The sequence below is a fragment of the Taudactylus pleione genome, unplaced genomic scaffold (assembly GCF_031769625.1).
Source record: "Taudactylus pleione unplaced genomic scaffold, aTauple2 ptg001314l, whole genome shotgun sequence".
Taxonomy (NCBI): domain Eukaryota; kingdom Metazoa; phylum Chordata; class Amphibia; order Anura; family Myobatrachidae; genus Taudactylus; species Taudactylus pleione.
This window is the reverse complement of record NW_028285714.1, coordinates 6,646,220-6,668,287: the sequence shown is the minus strand read 5'-3', so window position 1 is coordinate 6,668,287 and position 22,068 is coordinate 6,646,220. Positions and strand designations below refer to the sequence as shown.

The window sequence follows — 22,068 nt, the reverse complement described above, 5'->3', positions numbered from 1 at the left end:
AGCAGGGAGACTGATGTGATCCGGATAGGAGTCTCCTAGTCGGTGGGTAGCGTGTGGAGAGCTGCAGAGCCAGAGGTTCATGTGCTATTTACAGCAGCAGCAGTAGTGGAGGCGCCAGGCAGCACAACTTGCAGTAGAGGTGCCCAGAAGGGTGGCCCCATCGGCGGCCGGGCACGCAGTGAGATCTAGGTAATGAACCGGACAAGTGCAGCTTCCACCTCCACTTCCCGGACACCGCGCCAACTCCCACCAGAAATCTCCAGTCCGCGGCTGGCAGGTAAGTTTCGGTGAAGGGGATAGGCGTGCGGTTACTAGAACTCCCACAGGGTATGGCACAGTATCAGAGGGAGTTGAGCAGATCTCCAGCTCACCGCCGCCGATGACCCGATGAGAGGCTCTGGACACACAGCCCACACCCAGGGCACATGCACCGCTAAGCAAAGGGAGCGTTTACAGGTAGCGGCGCCTCCGTATGTAATCCTCTCCAGGCTAGGACCTCCAGCAGCATGTGGGGTAGATGATACGCGAACACAGGCCAGTTTTCCACTGCCACATTAATTATTCTATGCGGGTGTAGCTCGTCAAGAAGGCTAGCAGTCCCGGCGATGTAACTCCGGGGAAGGCAGGAATGGCTGTCACAGCAGGAGAGTCTTCTCCGAACTTTTCGCGCCCAAGATGGTGGAGGGCGGTCATATACGCTTGAACTTTTCAGGCTTGACTCCGGTGGATAGATGTCAGCTCCAGACCCAATACCTGAAACAAGCCAATCTCCAGTATAGTGGCACTGCAATAAGCGACTTTGGAAATGTGAAGTCGGGTGAAGAAGCCCAGTTTTGGGTCAGTTGTAGTATGTAAGGCTGGAGCCCAAGTAAAATGCGGCCACTCTGGATGCCCCGCCCACCGGAAGTCTAAATGTTTTTTATTAATCAAGAGGCCTGTTGAAGTTTGAGTATGTATGAAGCTGAAGGCAAGGAAAGATTTGATTCATATTAAATTTAATTTAAGGTTTGGATTCCAAATAAAATTTATGAGGGAGGGGGGAGGCATTTACAATCAAATATTTTACTCATTCACATCAGCCCTTGCCCCAGTTGAGGTCTTTGGTGTTTCTGCATTTTTTTTTTTAAATAAAGGGGCATGCAGGAGATGCTGTATGTGGTCATAAAAAAATCTGGACATTTTTGACATTCATCAACCACATGTAAAATATTTCAGTGGCTGTGGCAGTTCAATTACCAACATGGCACATCTAGGAAATAGAATGGCACTGCAGTTGCAGACAGAATGGCGGTTTAATAAACTATAACAGTAATGTTTGTCATCTACACAAAAGACAGTCAGCAATGCCCCAAAAAGTGCATAATGCAAAGAAAAGAGGTGGAAGATGGAATTGTCCTTGGGCCCTCCCACCCACCCTTCTATTGTATATATTAAATAGGACATGCACAGTTTAACAAACCAGTCACTTCAGTGACAGGGACTGCCACTTGTGGCTGAAGTGATTGGTTTGTTTGGGCCCCTACAAAACAAGTTACCAATTGCAGCTGACATTACTGGCAATTATCTCTATGTACACAAACTGGCTCTACAGAGACAAGTTCTTAGAGGGTTGTGGTGGAACTGAATCATAAATACAGCCCAAGGCCTGAGCCTTTCCTTGCCACTGCATGTTGCGAATAGCATGTTGACAATTTTATATTTCTCTGCACTAAAATTCCCTTTGTTAGAGGTATTTTTTTCTTGACCACTGTAAAATATTGTTTTTTAGATTTTTTATTTTTTTTTTAGAAAAAGAGTTATAAAATTTTTCTTGGGTACACAAAACAAAGTACAGCTGTGGACATATAATAAGAAGCTCGTACTAAATAACGTGAAATCAGAAATACACATAATGTAAACATTGGGTGAATAGACCACCACTTAAAAAGATAAATAATACCCAATAAGTTTTATAGAGGTCAGGGTAGAGCAGTGAACACTAGAAAAGGGAAAGGATCCACAATAGGAGGGAAATCTGGAAACATTAGTAGACTGGTAAGGAAGGGGATAAAGAAGGGGAGGTTGGCAAAAAGAGCATCCATCAAGAGGCCAATCAAATTCAAGAATGTGTTTCATGAAAAGTTAGCCAAGGGGACCAGACCTCAGAAAATATATTAGAGCATTCATGGATTTCACTGGTGATATACTCCAAGCTGTGAACATGCCAGATAGAGTTAGGCAAGACAGTGTGGGAGGGGTGTCTGTTTTCTTCAATGAAGCTGCAATCAATTAGCTGTGCTAGTGATATGCCGTATGAGCGCTTGAGTGTGTTTGTCACAATTACGGATAGGTCTCGGTAGTAAATAATAAGACATACAAGAGGGGAGAGAAATAATGGTGAAAGAGAGAATCAGGTGGTGAACTTTTGCCCAAAAAACCTTAATTCTGGGTTGGTGCCCTCCTCTCCACAGCCCTTTAAACATGTATTGGAGGCTTGAGGAAAAATAGCTTCAATACGTTGGGGAACTAGATACCATCTGTATATTCTCTTATAAGTATTTTCTTTGATTCTGACACACATAAAAGCTTTCACCATCAGCTCTTGAATTTTGGACCATTCCTTAGGTTCCAGAGACTCCCCCAAATCCTGTACCCAGGCTATTTCATGATCTGTAGGCCTTTTATAGGGTGATTATAATCAATTTGTAAACTGTAAAGGGTGGAAATAAGAGCCCTAGAAGGAGCTATAAGTAGACAGAAGGATTCCAAAGGCGTTTATGATGGATGAGACTTAGAAGGGTATTCAATATGAAACGTTAACCTCACCGTCAAAGTTTTCACCGCACATCAGAGCTTTTGCCGGCAAAAAAGTATCACGCGTGCCCCTGATTATACCCGTATTTAATATGAAATCGTCGAAAACGGCACCCGGCGAATGTGAAATCAGCAAAAACTTTGCTGATTTTTGGGGAAATTACCCTAACACCCCCAAAAAGATGCTATGACATGGGGTATCACTCTGGATACCCCTGATTAGCAATGCTGAAGGTTTTAGGGGTCTTTAAACGGGCTCAATAGCTGTTATTTTGGGGATTTGGGAAGGTGGTGAAGAATAGTATTTAGAAGTTTTTTTTGCAGAAAATAAGTAGTCCCAGCAAATTTGGAGTACTTGAAAATGGGGGTAAGCATATTTAAAAGTTACTAAAGTGAAGTTTTAACCACCTGCCGCAAACACCTGCAATGAAAAAAACACCTGGAGCATACTTGGGGAAGCCCCTAGATTGTAGTTCGCTAGTTTTTAACTTTGTAACCCCAATTTTTTTTTGTGCCCCCAAAATGAAAGTGCTTTTTTTTGGGGTCCTCTGAGGTATTTTTTTAAAAAAAAATTGACACAGTTTACCTTTTGGGGGACTACGTGAAGGTTGCAGGGTGGTTTCCGAAATGTTCCACCCCAAAATCCCAATTCTGCACTTTTTTTCACCACCCATTCCTTGGTGATACTTTTCTGTAGGGTCGAATGCAATATACTTTTCGCACCGGCGAAAAGTTTTCAAATTGAATACAGTGTAAAAGTAAAACTGGCGAAAATGACATTATCCGAGCGAAAACCTCACAAAAACAGCTTTTTCACTCCATATTGAATACCCCTGTTAGAGCTAATCACAGAAGAAAAAAGGTGTTTTATTTGAAGAAACTGTTGAATGCACCTTGTTTGTAAGTTAAAACTGTCTTTTAGATCAGAAAATTCAGGGAACGGGCAAAGAGGGGTGATATCCCTTAGAAATGTAATATTATGGGAAATCCAGGGAGCAAAGGTCCTAGGATTTAAACCTGGCAAAAATCCCCTGTTGTTCCATAGGGGAATCATAGGGAGTCGATTTTTAATTTAAAAAAAAGTTATTTTGCAGTAATCCCATATAGACAGAGAGAAACAAAGGGTGGGAGGGATACAATAATAATGATGTCTATACTTATGTTCCATCCAAAACAGGTAGAAATAAATTTATGTATTTGAGCTTCTAGGTCTACCCATCCTCTAGTATGTGCATCAACATGCACAAGGACAGTTTGGTTTAATGAACCACTACATAATATTTATGGAGATTAGGTAAGCCCAAACCTCCCACTTTGACATGATAGCAAAGAATGTGAAAATGAACTCTTGGCTTGTGACCCGCCCTGATGAATATAGAGACTAACTGCTGGAGGGAAGCTAAAAAAATGGAAGGAGCTCTAACTGGGAGCATTTGAAAGAGATATAAAAATCTTGGGAGTATATTTATTTTGATAGCGTTAACGTGTCCTATCCATGAAATAAAATGTGCCCTCCATGTGTTAAGATCTCAGTGTATTTTATCTAAAAAAGGTGGAAAATTGGCGGCAAATAATTTGTCATAAGAATTAGTGAGTTGAACACCTAGGTATTTCAAAGAACGGGAGCACCAGTGAAAATCATAGGAGCTGTGCAGTTGAGCTGTAGTTTTAGGTTCCAAAAGTAAAGGTAAAATTTAGATTTTGTCATTCTTTATTTTAAAGTTTGATAAATGGCCATATGTTTGAATTTAATCAAAAACAGCAGGGAGAGAAGATAAAGGATGAGTCAACGTAAGTAGAACATTGCCAGCATACAAGGCTACAGAGTGATTTGTGTGTCCTACTTGGATACCTGTAACAGCAGGATTATTTTGGAGGCTAGCAGCCAAGGGCTTCATAATTAAAGCAAAGAGGGGGGTGATAAGGGGCACACTTGTTGAGTACCATTTTGGATATCAAAGGGGGAGGAAGCAAACCCATTGGCTAGAATCCCAGATGGATTATAGTATAGGGAGGCCAATCCATTCATAAAATTTCCTCAGAAACTAAAAGTATGTAAAGTAGATCTTAAAAGGTCCAATCAACTCTGTCAAAGGCCTTCTCCACATCTAAGGCCACCAACAGGGTGGAGAGTGATTTATACTTAGCAAAATTGATAAGTTCAATTATCTTACGAGTATTATCGGAGGCTTGGTGACCTCGTATAAAACCCACTTGATTTAAATGAACCAGGGAAGGGATAACTAGCACCAGGCAGGAGGCGAGAATTTTAGCAAATATTTTTAAATCCAGATTTAGAAGGGAGATCAGTCTGTAGCTAGAGCACAAGCTAGGGTTTCTACCCTCTTTGTGTATGGCCACTATTTCCAGCCTGGTGGTGGCCCCATAAAACTTCCGGCCAGAAAAAATTGAGTTAAAAAGGTTCAGCAGTAGGGGTGATAAAGAAGAAATAAACGTCTAATAGAGCGCCGCAGGAAAGCCATCCAGATGAAGGGCAGAAGAAGACTTCATGGACTGCACAGCGCTGTCAAGTTATTCAATGTAAATTACTTCATTAACAGCAGATAGCTATGAGGAGGAAAGACCAGGCAAATTAGTAGAGATATTTGCAGGTAGCATCCAAAAGGGAGGAAGGAGACAGTTCATGGTTTTGAAGGTTGTAAAGCAAGAGTAAAAGTCCTTAAAGCAGTTAGCTATGGATTTCAGATCATAGTGAGAGCTACCAGTTGAATCTTTGATATTTAGAATTTTAGTTTGCATGGCTTGGAGCTTTCATGCAAGAATGGTATCAGCTTTATCTCCCCATTCATACATTTTTTGCTGTAATCATTTTAGGGTCCGGGTGGCTTTGGATGACAGAAATTGGTTTAGTTTGCCCCTATATAATCAAATTTGTCGGAAAAATTTGTCTTTAGGAAATCGTTGACATTTTTCCATCAGAGAGATAATTTGAGCCTCTAAACTTGATATTGTTTCCCTCTCTGCTTTTTATGAACAGAGAAAATTTTAAGAAAGTGGTCACGGAGTGAGGCCTTATGAGCCTCCCAGTTTATCACATGTGAGGTATGATCAGGTATGTTATGCTGGTTAAAGACAGAGATTGCTTGTAGAATTTGGACACCTTCCTCCTCTCACAAAAGAAGGAAGACATCTAATCTCCATCTGAATCAATGAGGGCTAACAGAGGGGAAAGCTAAATCCAGCAGGACCACTGAGTGATCAGACCAGGACACAGGAGAGATTTCTAAATATCAAAGGATGGGGTGGAAGTATGAACAACTAAAAAGAGATCGATTCTAGAGAAGACTATGTGAAAGGGAGTTATAGGAGTATTCACAAGCTGACTGGTACAAGACCCTCCATGAATCATATAAATTATGTAGTTTCAATAAGGAAGTGAGTTTAATCGATTCATGTACCTGAGTAGGAGAGAGTTTAACATGGTCAGTGTGATCCATGCTGGTAGATAGAATCGCATTGAAGTCCCCTCTAATAAGCTTACCTTTAGCAATCTCAGATAGTTTAGTACCATGGAGAGGAAGGCACCCTGAGAAACATTTAGGAGCATATATATTAGCAGTCATCACTGGGGCACTACCAATAAAACCTGTGAGATAAAGATAATGACCTAAAGGATCAATATAAGAGGATTCAACTGAAAATGGAGAAGACTAGTGTAAAAGGATTGCGACTCCCTTAGATTTATGGTCATTAGAAGCATAGTAAGCTTGAGGGAATGTTTTATTAGTCAAATTTGGATGATTTATAAGAAAATAGGTCTATTGCAATAGTGCTATGTAAATTTGTTATCGATTAAGATATTGAAGGGTCATGGTTCACTTGTGGGGGGAGTTGAGACCATTTACATTAAGAGAGATTAGCTTCAGAGACATAGAATATTTATCAGGAAAGCTCTTAAGTATGAATAGCAATCATAACAAACGCTCAAAGCCAACAGGGAGGTAGGGAAAGAAAGCTGGGAAAGAGAGAAAGTTGTTAGTATGGGACAAGGAAGGAAATAGAAGGAACTGCATCCATTCTACAGAGCGCAGCATTAGTACAATAGAAACAGCACATCTTATGCACTTGGGGCTTGTGGGGTGGTAGCACAAAGGATGCAAAACACCAAAAAATAAAATGTGACAAGTAGATTAAGCATGGGGGACCTAGAGAAACACAAGCAACTAGTATCCAAGCAGGACTATAAGAGTCTCATATTCAAGTACATCGGTGAAAGAATAAAGAAAAAGAAAAGACAGATTAAAGAAAATATATCTAAAAGAATTTACAGGGTCAGAAGCTAAAAACAAGAATAAAAAGACAAAAAGAAAGGTCAAATATTTGAAGGGGGCAGATTTGAGGATTGCAATACAACAAATAAACAGAAATTCTGAAGTTTGCAATATGTATGGAGTAAAGAGCAATTGTATGATGTTAAACACAGAGAGAGAAAGAAGGGACAATGCATAGATCAAGTTTTCCATAAATAACACCAAATAGGTGCAGCATGGTTCAGTCTCAACCAATTCCCGGGAACAAGGCCCACCACTGAAAAACATTTCAATAGATTTAAAACAAAAACATAATCAATAATATCCTATAGCAAAAACAAACCCTTTTGAGGCTGCAAGACTTGTCAAAATAGATAAGAAATGTAATGCAGAGTGCGCCTCAAAAATGTCCAAAATATCTAAATAGAAAAATACATGTTGGTAGCTGCTCAATCACTTCAGTAATATCACTCAGGTGCATGTAAGGGAGGGGTTAGTCTATACAAGAAACAAAAAAAAGTAATCCCCCAGCACTCAGAATTAAATCAGCAATTAGATTTGAAAAAGGTGGTAGAAATTTCAGAGATCTCAGTTGCATATATTTGCAAAGATATTGCTAAGCCTCCGTGCCGCGTCATGGTGTCTCTGATACTGGAGGTCCCTATCACTTGGTCAGAGTCCGGAGTGCAGAACCCCCAAAGAGCAGGCAAAGGCCAGCCACCCCAGTGAAGCACACCAGTGAGAGACTAAAGTGTTAGTATGGGTTAATAAGAATAAAGCAAAAACTATGTGTTATTGGTTGATACATAGGTGAAAGGTGTAATTAAAATGCAATAAATAAATAAAATAAAAAAATTAAATGTATATATATATATATATATATATATATATACACACACAATAAGAGAGAAAAATAAATAAATAAAATAATAATATTACTGAAGTGATTGAGCAGCTACCAACATGTTTTGCTGTATTGAGAGGCATAGATGGGACCAGCGTTTGGATTGCATGCTGGTTCTTGGAGTGCCATTAGGAGGACTTAGGGGTGACTCCAAGGTAAGCTAGCTCTCAATTCAGGTATATTTGTATGTGCCATTATCATGTGGCCTTATATTGGGCAATTATATGACACAAATTGTATATAGTTTTGGGGAGGAGTCTGGGGTGCAGTGCCCCTTGGAGTTGGTATGGCTGAGCTGCTCTGGTGTGGCACACTTTAACACTATTTAGCACTTTAACACTTTCAAATGAATATTTTATTATTTATTAGATTACTTTCTCTTATTGTATGTGTGTGTGTATATATATATATATATATATATATATTTAATTAAAAAAAAAATATTTTTTCCTTTATTCTTATTAACCCATACTAACACTTTAGTCTCTCACTGGTGTGCTTCACGGGGGTGACTGGCCTTCGCTGGCTCTTTGGGGGTTCTGCACCCCGGACTCTGACCAAGTGATAGGGACCTCCGGTATCAGAGACACCATGACGCGGCCCGGAGGCTTAGCCATATCTTTGCAAATATATGCAACTGAGATCTCTGAAATTTCTACCACCATGTAGTTTTTCAAATCTTATTGCTGATTTCATTCTGAGTGCTGGGGGATTACTTTTTTTGTTTCTTGTATAGAAACAAAATGAGATGCCAAAAGTGAAGAGCAGAGTAAGTCCCTCTTCCGGCATCTTGATTTTTGTAAGGATGGCCATCATGAGTCACAGAGAGATGAAAGGGGAAGCCTGATCTGTACTTGATTCTGTGGTTCCGGAGGGATTTCATGACATCTAGGAGGTCTCTACAATTCTTCAGAGTGGAGGGGGCCAAATCTTGTAACATCTGGAGAGTATGCCCGCAAAATGAGATGGTAGGTGAGAAATGGGCTGAGGAGAGAAGTTTTTCCTTGGTTTCATAATAGTGGAAGTGGACTAGTACATCTCGAGGTGGTTGATTAGATGGAGGTTTGGCACACAAGGCTCTGTGGGCATGATCTAGCTGTACGGATTCCATGGAAGAATCTGGTAAGCACTATGAGAACAGTCCCTCTAGATATTCAGAGAGCGCATCAGAGTTAATTAATTCAGGAATGTTTCTGAAGGGGATGTTATTGTGTCAGGACCTGTTCTCAGCATCCACCATCTGTTTCTTAAGAGTGTAAATTTCTGATTACATTTCTGATATTTCCTTATTGGTAATGTCTTGAAACTGACAAACCTCATCAACCTTGTGCTCAAGGGAGTCTGTTCTCTTGCCCAAGGAAATCTGGTTTAAGAGAAGAGATCAGAGAGTGGAATTTAGTTTGTATCATTGTCTGAATCATTTTGGTAATTTCTGAAGAGAAAAAATCCACCAAATTGTCATCTGCAGGTCCCGAGGCTGTGTCAGAGGAGTGCAGGGAGTTAGCAGATGCAGGATTGGAATTGCATTTATCTTTGGGTCAAAACTAATCTGTCAACTCACCAGCAGCAGGCTTTTATTTTTGCGATTAAACATAATAAACTGTTGAAGTGGGTGGGATCAGATTAGTAAATGTAGATAGGTGGTAGTAGAAAACACCGATGATGAATGTGAGAGGGTCAATAAAAGTAGTTTAGGATAATCAGCATAAGGAAGGACCCCTTTGCAATAGGTAAATTAAGTAGTAGGCTGCATCCTGAGCTTTAGGGAGGACAAAAAGAGCATGCAAATCTTCACAGAGGAAGGTTCGCTGGAATCCTGTGAGAGCCAAACTAATCTAAAGCAATATAATATGGCTGGAGGATATTTATAAAGGAAAGGTCAGTTTTAGGTGAAGACAATCATTTATAAGACCCCTGGTCTCATGGGACACCTGCCTCCAAGAAAGCAGGATACCTGGGCTGTTACTGTAGTTACTATTGCAGGATGTGTGATGGGCCTGTCAGGCTAGAAGATGGAGGTGTATATGGTGGTTCAAGGATACTCACCAATCCAGCTGTCTGGGTCCCATAGGAGAGGATCTTAAACCACAAAAGAAGGGATCCACTTTGGGTATCCGGCAGCAGTGCCTTTGCCTATCTCCAAGAGCACAGTGTATCCAGCCCAGCAATGGAGGTTGCAATCTCAGAGTGCATGGTAATCCCCGTGGTCAATAGTGATCCTGGAAGGGCCCAGGTAACATCAGGGGAGAGTTGCCTGTAGCAGCAGAGGGACTGCTACACCGAGCGGTGAAAGCCACCAAGAGCGCAGTGCCCACTGTGGATATTGGATATCATGGTGGCTCCAGCCCAGTAATTGAGGCCGCAACTTCCAGGCACAAGGGATGCACTCCAGCAAGGGGGAGATAGGACAGGTCAGTGCTCAGCAGTTAGGGAGAGGTATGGATCTGAAAAAATCCCATTAAAATAGGGTCTTAGTGTAGCTCCTGCGGCACGTGTCTATTTCCTTCAGTGTCCAGGCCACACCATTTTTTTTATTTTAGATGTTCTGACTGAAAGCCTCTATACCCTTGAACATCGCTTTAGTACTACTGATATGGATTACATTTTTCATGTCAATTTGGGCATTTTTATTATCAAACCTGTATGACAGACAATTATCTTCTAGTTATGGCACATGGGGAAATAGCAAATAATTCTTTAAACAGGTGAAAAATATGGAATTAGTAATAATGTGATGTTGAACTCTGTTATATGCCTATATGAATAGTACCACTACAACAGTGATTAAGGAGCCAAAGATACAGCTCAAGCATAATCAAGGATTGAATGATTTAGGGCTCTATTTATTAACATTATTTTTGCTAAAATAAGTGAAAAAGGGTGTTTTCACAACCTTTTCACATTATTTTAGTATCACCTAAAGTTACTAAAGCGCAATTGGAGTATAATTTGTAAAATTCTACTCCAACCCCTAATTATCACTTATTTCTAGTAAGCAGATTGCATTTCCCATAATTGTAATCGGAAATGTGATCTAACCAAAGTTACTAAAAATAAATTGTGAAAAAATACCGGGGAAAGCCCTGTGATAACGCCACCTGGAGGTGGTGTTATCCAGGGTCTCCCCCAGTTACCGGACTTCTGCTCCTCTCTAACAGGCAAGGCAGAGCCTGGCCCCAGTGATCAGATGTGCTGTCTAAATAGACTACATGCTGATACACTGTAAAAAAAAAGAAAAAAAATAGTAAAATAAAAACTTCCCAGAGTCCAGGGACAGTGATCGGTGCTCCGGTGATGTCCTCCCTCCAGTCAGCTGGTCTCCCATCCTGCACTGGGGTCATCACCTGACCAGGTCTCAGTGCAGGATAGGATGTCAACTGACTAGAGCCACGGAGGACATCACCGGAGCACCGATCACGGGAGGTAAGTGTAATTAGGGGAGGGAGGTCACAGGGGGTCGCAATCATGGCAGGCAGGGCATAGCTGCAGGGCGTGGGGCATGCTTTGGCACTTATCACAGTATTCTTTGAGAAAATACCATGATATGGCTGCGGAGGGGCTTTGCAGGGACAGAGCATTATTGCAAGCTCTGTCCCTGCAAGGGATTTTTAGTAAATTCCTGTGATGTTGCCTGAATTTGCAATGCAAATTCAGTCGGTAATATCACACTACAATCTGCATTCAAAATGCGGATTGTAGTAAATAGAACCATTAATATATTGTAGCAAATGCAATGAATCATACCAGGGGAACTGGAGATAGTTTTACAAAGTTCAAATTGCAATGGCTATGAAGTTATTTCAGGGAGAGAAGGGGGGGGGGAAGACCATATTGGCACAGAGGACTTGCTCACTGAGACCTGGAATGCTATATCAGGCCATTCAGAGTCTAAATAATTTTCAAGCTTGTCCTGTAACTTTTTACATTTTTCTGTTACTTTATATATGCAATTTCATTTACGATAGAAGATATGAAGTGTTATTGTTTTACCAACTTAAATCATGCATATTGTGTTATTCTGTTTATTCCTGTTCTATTGTTTTTCCAATTAAGACTTTCTGTATTAATAGCGCCGAAAACTTGCATAACATAATTTGGCATTAAAAAAATTGTCTGTGCAGGGGCGTTTCTAGAGAGGAGAGAGCCCGCATGCAGTCTCCAACACGGCGGCCGGCAGCGCACTGATCTGTGTGCGGCCAGCGCCGGAGTTATAGACTCTGGGCACTAGAGCATGCCCGGAGTCTATAGTGTATGCACAGGGCACCGGGAAAATGTCCGCAACAGCCATTTTTCCAGTACTGCGCATGTGCAAATCATGGGTAAATGGCCGCCGTGGTCATTTTTCAGTTGTTTTACAGCGCCGGACCATTGCGCCAATGTGGGACTCTGGAGAGGTAAGTAAGATTATGGGTGTAGGGTGTGTGGTGCAGGGCCCCCTGGACCCAGGGGCCCATGTTCCCTGCACACCCTGCACCCATTATAGATAAGTGTCTGTGTATATGATGAGTCCTCTTGATACCTCCTTAAAAAAATGGGTTGAGTCTCCCCAGAGTTTGAAATACAGTAAAAAGACAAAACTACCCTTGAAAACTTATTTTCAGAGATGGATTATAGTTCAATTAATTATGAAAAATTGATTAACAAATATAGTTTAAACTGTAAAAACTAATACTAGTATTTCTTTCCAAATAATTTTGGATTCTTCTTTATGCATTTGTTTTTAGATGTTTGTCAATTGTCTATGTTTTCCTCACTATAAGGTGTTTACACTGGTTACCCAGCAACGGGGGGTACCGACCACTGATGTCACCTTCCCGTGACCTTCACTTCCGGTGCCGGCCGGCGATGGCGTGCAGGATGTGGGACAGCATGAGGTAATATTTAAATGGTGAGTGCTGGATTATACTTTTATATACTGCTGTATCATGCCTAACGAAAGTGCTGTTTTAAAGGCACTAAAATGTTGCAAATTATGATTGCTTAAAGTGCGTTCCTTCACAAGATTATATCAACAAGTGCAGTGAGTGCTGGTATTTGTATTTATATATATATATATATATATATATATATATATATATATATTTTGAATAAGAACCGGCACTCAAACTACTATATGTATATGCCAGGGTGGCTTCTGTAGAAATCCAATATCCAAACAAAAGATCAGCGGCACTCCCGGACTTGTATCATAGTAGAAAAAACTTTATTGCATGCTACTCAGCCAACGTTTCCGGGCCATGCAAGACCCTTTTCTCAAGGCAGACATTGTAATGTTCATTTGCACTATAAACAGCAGACAAAAACAACCATGATTCCTACCTTTAAATAGGAGGATCCTTCCTGTGTGCTGGCGCCGACTGGGGCAGGCAGGGGGAGGAGATGGCGCACACGCAGCGACCACTGTCCTCCACTGATGATATCTCTCCGTTGCGCATCAAATGCGCACGCGCACGACGTAGGCTGCTCCATTGTGCGCATGCGCGAGACCCGGCGAGCGACTGGGAAGCCGTCGCTCGGGGTCTCGCACCAAAGGGGGCGTGCTGTTGATGTGAAAGCCCACCGTCTGGGTCCGGCGCCACTGACATCACTAGTGATGTCAGTGGGAGTGATTTTGGCTCTGATAGAGCCAAAATCACTCCAGGGCTTGCGTCAGCGAGACCCTACTGCAGGGTTTTGTCGCAAGCCCGATGATCACGGTGGTCTTGACCATCACGACCATCATCATAGACACTTGCATAAGCTGTGGGTTGTAACCCACAGCTATGCGAACGTCAAGGAGAACGCACCAAAAAAAATGCCCTGATTCAGAGCGGGTGCTCGTTCAGAGCGTCCGGCTCTGAATCAGGCCCAGTGTTTGTTCTTAAGATCCTTCTCAGCTGCTGTGCAAATATCTGAAAATACTGGAAATCTGATTGGAGGGTGCCATTGTAAGTTCAACATTCTACTGCTTTGCTGGCAATTTATGTGTTTGTGTGTGCATAGATGAGATAATTATCTTCTGGTACAACAATAAAGAAGAATGACCAGCACTTTCCAAACATTAATTGATTCCTGTTTAAACCAACTTTTCAGTGACTTCAGACTTTTAGCAAGGACATCATTTATTTTTGGGTACTAAGACATGTTATCTTGCTGCTTGTTGTTCTAAAGTAGCAAACGTCTTCGGTTATATTATATATTGTCATTGTCCTTTTTGTTTTCACCTATCCATGCAGAATAAAACAAATAAAAAAGCTGATATTGTTCACACCATTCAATTTTTGCACAAATGGAAGTGCTAACAATTATCTTTAAAGGATGAACACTGAATAAAGGTAAATCTGGCCATACAATTTAAGATTATCTGTGAAACCATCAAACTAGTTGGCTGGTTCAAAAAAAAATCTGGTTATATATGAGAGCAAAAGACAATTGACCATTACACCCAATAACTGGAAAATGGACATAAATGGTCATTCAGACACATTGGGTAAATCTCTTTGATGTAGAAAACTGTCTTTTTTTAAATCTTTTTTAACCTGGAAGCCCCAAGTTTTGCATCTGTTCTCCAATATTGGGTTGTAGAAAACATTTCCAAATGAATAGAGCATCATCGTGTAGATAAAAAGCCATGTCACTGAGCCATCTCCAAAATAACAAAAGTATATTTTTAGAAGATAGTATATAATATTATGTTATTAGAAGTTGGTAAAGAAAATAATTATACTTTCAAATAGAAAAATAATTCTTGACCAGTTTGCTGTATTTTTATACTTGTTTTACTCCACTCATTCTGTATATATCCTAATAAATAAAAACAATGGAAAGAAAATAGTTAAAAATGTATTGTAAGGGTCAGCACATTCATAAAGCTTTTTTATTATCTTGTGTATTATCTCTACAGCAGCAAGAGCTCATTAGAAGGTAATGTTTAGCCTTAGGTGCTAGTTACTGTTGAACTAGGTAAGCATAACAATTTACCCTTGTACTCAACTGACTCCTTAGTTAATATACAAACACCATACTGCATGGGATGAAATCTTTGATTTTGCTATGACTCTAGGCAGTAGCTGGTGATAAAAGTTCCAGGGAGTAGTGTTTAAAATAGAATTGTGTGCCAAACCCCGTGTTTTGGTTTTGGATCCGCATTCATCTGTGTGTTTTGGATATGTATTTTTTTAAATAATTAATTAAAAAACAGCTAAAATTATGTAATTTTTACCTGTTACATGCAATCCAATACCTGAGTTTGGTATTAAAATCCAAGTTCCAAACCGCAGGAAGACCTTAACCGGGACTCATTTCAACTCCGGTACGACAAAGCAATTCCAAACTGTGACTTTGTTTGACTCTGAAACCCTAAATTTGGTCGTTTTCGGTCCTCTGGGAGCAGAACCTGCACATATCTAGTTAAAATATGTACAATGCCAATGAAGGTAGAAAGAACATCCTGTTTTTCAGAAAAAATAAAACCTGTCAGTAATCAGCACCATTGAGTGCATCAGATAAAAGAGGATTGTTTTTAGGGCTAAACTAAATACATACATTTTCTTTTATCCCATTGCCCTCTACCATGTATGGGATTAACTTTACCATTAAAATATTTTTTTACATTTCTGCAAAGACTAACTATATTTTTATTTCTCTTACAATATTTTTCTTAAGTAAAATATATAGTAATTCAAATAATGATACAGATTCATGTGGTGATAGCTTTTCACATCTGGCTTATGATTTTTAACACAATCACTGAAAGAGCTGTGATAATATCCTTTTATTTTGTGTGTATTAGAAAGATTGTTAAAAAAATCAACATAGGTTTATAATAATTATGTCTCTCCTGGGGCTCTATTAATTAAGTTAATTATTGGAGTTCCCGATAATTAAAATTCCAACTTGCTGCAAGCGCCGGAGCAATTCAGGAATTGCAGCGCAGAGACAGCTGATACGAAAATCTTCCCAAATATTTTTACTGCTCCTTTTGGAGCAGTGAAACTAGTACACCTGCATGAACTAGAGTTCACACAGGTGTACCAAAGCCCTGACATTCAGCGGAAGGAACCGGACAGGGGCGTAGGGATCCAAAATGATTCCTCTTCACTACCCAGGACTCCTTCTTCTAGGAAAGGAGTGGAGTGTGTGCTGCGAGCAGGAGCAAATGCCATCTGAAGTCTAGCTCAGGAAATTTTGTATTTTCGGAGCTTGATGAATTTCTGTCCCTATACTAGTGTATAGGGACAGCGGGCCACATCAGTAGACAGAAGTAAGACAGAGATATCTGTGATATCTCCTGCATTACTTTTTTGATGAATGTCCTGAATGGATCTCCTATTCAAAAGTCAGGGGATGTCAGCAGGGTAGTGCGGTTGCATGGGATGCGACCATGTCAACTGAAGCACAGCTTGTTGCGGTCACATCCCATGCGACCACACCAGTCAAGTGGCAACATTTTTCTGCACCTGGATGGGTTTAGTGGGGTGTTGTACTGTAGACAAAATACAGTAATGGTGTGATTGGAACTTTGTGGACATAATGTATGAAGACCGAAAAAATATGCATATAAGCCTTGGAAAAGGAGAAATGCAAATAGTGGATGATGATGGCAGTCGAAGCCGTTAGCAATTGTTTGTGATTGGCTGCTTGTGACTGCTCTATTGACAAGCATTGGTGCTTTCTTTATCACTTTGTCAAAAATTATTCCAGTGTTTTCCAACTCCAGACCTCATGGACCTCTAACAGTGCATGTTTTCCAGATCTTCTATTTGATGGACAGGTGTATTCATTAATGGCTGACACTATTTTAAAAGGTCCACATGTACAAAAAAGATTCATAAGGCATGTACTGTTAGTGGTCCCTGAGGACTGGAGTTTGGAAACACTGGATTATGCCTATGTGAGCCAGTTTAATGTTTTTCTACACATGAGACAGGAAGTTGTTTCTCCTTTATAAGTGACATTTCATAGAATAATTTGTGCATAATAGTGATAGTGTTTGCACATTAAATTATTTAAACACAAATGCAAGTAGGGCATGTTTGATATATGTCTGGAGTAAACCGTAAGCATTTGCTAAAGTCACCAACCAGAATAAATCTTGACCACTGCATATGGGCATAAATATGATATTATTGCATACTTTTTTTTGTAAAGCATTTTGCCCCAATTTTGTGACCACCTCTGCATCCAATGTGCTTTTTACAAAATACAGAGCAACTGTCAGGTGACACTTAAAAACCATTACTGACCGGCTATCTCAGCATGGCCTGCTAATGCATGAAATGAGATCAGCTATTAAAGATAATAAATTAAATGTGTTAATCACCTCTGAAAGAAGTGACAATAACATTAGAATATTCTTAGTTCCAAATTTAGCTGGCTGCATTTGCTATTTGTTGGGGCATTTCATAACAATTGTTCCATGATAAGCATTGTTATAACTGTCTTATAGACTGAGCATTACTAATTCAGAGAAGTTGAAACCACCAGATTAGTAATTAAAACTGAATGGAAATGCAGTACCTAGTAAACATTGAAAGTGTATCAAGACCATGAATGTGAAATGTAATTACAAATTACAATTAATTGTTTCAAAGATAGTAATTACATTGAATTACCATTATTGCTTATTCTGTACAATTTATTGTGCAAATGTTTGTGATACTACTTAGACAATTAAAATGATGTTTTTGTTCATGTGTTTTTTGTGGCTTTTACATTACGATTAATCACATAATTGTTTACAATTTAATTTATGAAACAATTAGTGTTTATATATTTTGTTATTTGTATTGATGTATTACCTAGATAAAAGGTTATGTTTACTCTAATAAAAGAAGACACACATAAGCTGGTAAAAACTAAAAAAAAAAAATTACACCTTATGGTGACAGGTTTTGTGATATTACATTTGTTGCATCATACAAAATAAGTTGAAACATATATTTGAATTTTTTAACAAGGAAAATTAACCAAGGAAAGGGTAAGAGTCCTGAAGTATTTGTATTTATCTCTATTTTTGTAACCTTATATTTTGAATACATTACAATCTATGAATTGAATATTAATGTATTTTTGTTTCATATTTGTTTCACATTTTTCAATACTGTACTACTTGCTGCTGTGAGCTTGGAACACCCATGAATCCCATTTGGATTCAGCACTGTATGATTTGTATTATAACTGAGTTGTATCTATTCTAAGGTGTGCATTACATTTCTACATATTTTGTTTTATAACTATGCTGGCAATGGTTCATATTGTGTTTGTTTTTGAAGCTGCAGTAAAACATACATTTTTCTAAACTGTGATTCCCCTCTCAAGAGCCTGGAATAAACAGCTGCATGGAGTAATAAGGAACCAGCAAATCTATTCTATTTGTCACTTTAAAATATCATTACTGATGTGCGTTAGAATTTACCATTCCTTGATATGCCGTCCCAGGGTGTAGGTAATGAAGAGCGTCTTTAATTTAAACATTAGCAGTTACTGAACACAACACATTTCTGGGTCCCAATTATTGTATTACATTAATTTGATAAAGGAAATACCTCAAGTTAATTCCCAAAATGTTGAATATTAAGTTGATATTTGAGTGAATTAATATTGGTCATAAAATTTTAAACTACAGAGAACCTACTGATTCATTTTTACTCAAGTGCACAGTTTTTTTGGATGACATGCATATGCATCATTATAGTAAGTATACCAGTCAATTTGTATTGCTATGTGATAAGAATATAGGTAGCATGGCATGGTGATGTATACATAATATATTCTGCCCAAATTTGGATTATTGGTGACTTTCATGGAATCTTTCTTTAAAAGTGGAATTTGAAAATTCACATATGCATGACCTTTTCAATTATACTGTACATTAGGCAGCACCTGCCTTTTGCTGATAGGTGCAGCAATTTCAATTACTAGATGGCAAATCTATTGATAGCAATGTCTGACTGTGAGTTCCAGTGGTGTATATTACAGTTTATTAGGTAATGCAATATGAACTAATTTTCCAGCACAACTCTCTAAGACAGGGGTGGCCAAAGAATCAATCATGGTCAACTGCAGACACTCAACTGGTCATCATGGTTGACATCCAGCAGCAGCCAAACTGAAGCCATGGCTGTTAAAATCCATGGTTAGCTGAAGCCACGACTGTTTCTGTCGGCTGTCACTGTGACAGCAATAGCCAATGAGGATCAGGATAATTCTTATTGCCTGAGCCTGTCACATACAACAGCCTCCATACCCTGGATTAAGAGGGGGCTGGGGACAAAACTGGCTCAAAAGCACCAACCCATAGGAGCCAGAGTGTGACGGCCACTGCTGGGAGCCTGGACTGATCAAGGCTGGCTTGCCTTGTGGAAACCACAGCTGCCTGCTGCCCTGGATGCACTGTGCTCTGGAGTCTGCACCGAGGCTGAGGGCAGAGCGGGACTGGGTAGATGTATAAGCCTTGGAGAGAGATAAAGTGGATAGAGTCTGTAAAATCACAGGAGCTTATTGGCTGGTACTGTATCAATCTCCAAGGCTTAGCACATCTCCACCTCAGACAGGTCAGGTCAGACTTGTCTTCTATGGGGTGCACTGGAGTAATTATTGTATGTTGTGTGTTTTTTCTGGGGGAAACCATGATTATTTTCTCTCCTGTGGGGGAAAATGTATTTCCTTTTTTTCTTTTTAGAACAATGTGTTTGGTTTTTCATTGTGTTTTATACTTCTTGTGGGTGCCAATTTGTAATTTTGGTGGGACAGTCCCCATGAACCTTGCAAAACACCACGCCCCATTTTTCCAGACACGCGCCTGTGCCGTGCAAATATTCCTGCTTGTTATATCACAAAATATTTTCAAATGTTAGAATAGATCACTAGTTGCAAAAGACTGGCTGCCCCCGCTCTAGGGAGTAGATTTACTAAAGCTATGAAAAATGGTGGTGTTACCAATAGCAATTAATCAAATTCTAGTTATCATTCCTATATTGCATCTTAGAGATTGATGGACATAATATGATTGGTTGCAATGTGAAACATCACCACTTTTCCTTTCTTTCCCTTGCTCTCAAGGAAAAAGGAGTACAGATACATTTCCATAAAGTCGCTTGAGACTATTTTTCTGGCAAATCATAAGGAATTTAGGGCCTAATTCTGATCTGCTCGTGAGTACTGAGCGCTCACAAGCAGGTTGATGTTGGCCCAGTGCACATGTGCATGATGGAGGCGGCTCCGTTGAGCGCATGCACGAGACTCGGATAGTGACAGGCAAGCCGTCGCTATGGGTCTCGCTACAAAGGGGGTGTGCTGTTGATGGTGAGTGACAGCACGCCCCCTTTGGTGGGTGTGACAGGGGCATGGCTGCCCTGATGGAGGCATTCCCATGGGAACACCTACCATCTGGGGCCGGCCCCACTGACCTCACAAGTGATGTCAGTGGGAGTGCTTTCGGCTCTGATAGAGCCAAAAGCACTCCAGGGCTTGCGGCAATGACAACCTACCACTAGGGTCTCGTCGCAAGCCTGATGGTCGTGATGGTCTTGACCATCGAGACCATCTTCCTGGGCACTTGCTATAGCTGTGGGTGGTCACCCACAGCTATACGAGCAGCCAGGAGGCCGCTATAAAAATTCAGAAGGACAGCCCTGATTCAGACCGAGCGCTCTGTCAGAGCGTCCGGCTCTGAATCAGGGCCTTAATTCCATACGGTGTATTTTGTGTGTGGTAAAACCCTACAAAGCAATTAGTATACTGTTTAATGACTATGGGGTCTATCTACTGAGCCTTGGAGAGTGATAAAGTGGATGGAGATAAAATACCAACTAATAAGATCCCAACTGTCATTTTTCAAAAACAGCCTGTTAAATGACAAGATCTGATTGGTTGGTACTTTATCTCCATCCACTGTATCTCTCTCCAAGGCATAGTACATAAACCCCTATACTTGTATTGGTAACATTACATGACAAATTAGAGAAATTGAATTCTCATTGAGATGGATAAAACTAATGTATTCTGATTTGTAATCTATGATATATCCAGAAATGTAAAACATGTGCACAAAAAGTATATGCACCTGCACTGCTCCTATGGAGTATATTTAATTACATGCTGCCTGTATTTGTATATACAAGAATACCCTCTAACTTGTTAATAAAATGCGTAAGAAGTATTATTAGAAATCCTGTGCATGTAAGTAATGTGTTTTTTGAAGTTGGGATCAATAATTAATCTATAAATCATGGTAATAAAATCAGACATTTATGTATTTAAAAATGTTTAAATTAGCAAACCTAAATGGAAAGCAGATCACAAATAAATGAGTGAGTAAAATCACAGCAATTGTAGCTCAATGCACATTATGAGTATAATGATGCATGCCGTCTGTGTCTCTGTTCAGTGCTATCTATATTTAGTATAGTCTTTCCGATCTAAGGGCCTGATTCAGTAGTGTATTCTGTTGTGATCGCAGCTGCAAAAATGTGCTAATGCTTGCCAATGCACAGCCAGCATAGGGATGCCCACTGCTGCTTTCTGTCCACCCTCGTTTTTCTGCATTTACATCGGCACCATCGACACACATCAGGCTGTCATGCAGCATTTACAGCAGATCTGACCAGTCGCATAAACTGTAAGACTAATCACATGTGGTGGGTACTCAAGCTATGTATGCTATTGCAGTGGCTAATTTATGCATGCCCATGAAGAAGCATTGAAACAGACAGGCACGCCTGTGTTTTTCTGACCTCTCCCCTATTTCCACCCCCAAATGCTGACAGCCTGTTACTCACTTTGCACTGTATTACTTTGTGCATCCATAATTGCAATGTGATTGCTGCACACGTGCAGTGTAGCTTGTATGCATGTGCAATGGCGAACAATCGCTCAACTGTGTCCATCATTGCTGTTGCATACACTGCTGAATCAGGTCTTAAATGCATACAGTATATGTATAAAAGTCTGTTTTATAGTCTGCATAAATTGATGTCTGTTAGCCACTAAGGACAGATGGGTACCTGTTGTGAGCCATGGCAGTCACATTGACGCTGTTCTTGTTAAATGTTCTATGTGGCCATTTCCTCAGCTATGTGAGTTCCGTAGTGGATGACTGGCACCTCTGTGTAAGTAATG

General features: G+C 40.1%; 1 long non-coding RNA gene across 1 annotated transcript in view; it reads left to right on the top strand.

Annotated features, from left to right (window-relative positions):
- The window catches only part of LOC148443232 (uncharacterized), a 300,038-nt gene that overhangs the window by 198,641 nt on the left and 79,329 nt on the right, over nucleotides 1-22,068 (top strand). Inside the window, exon 2 of the long non-coding RNA XR_015875714.1 lies at nucleotides 12,729-12,856. This is a non-coding gene — a long non-coding RNA (uncharacterized LOC148443232). The remainder of the gene's footprint in view (nucleotides 1-12,728; nucleotides 12,857-22,068) is intronic.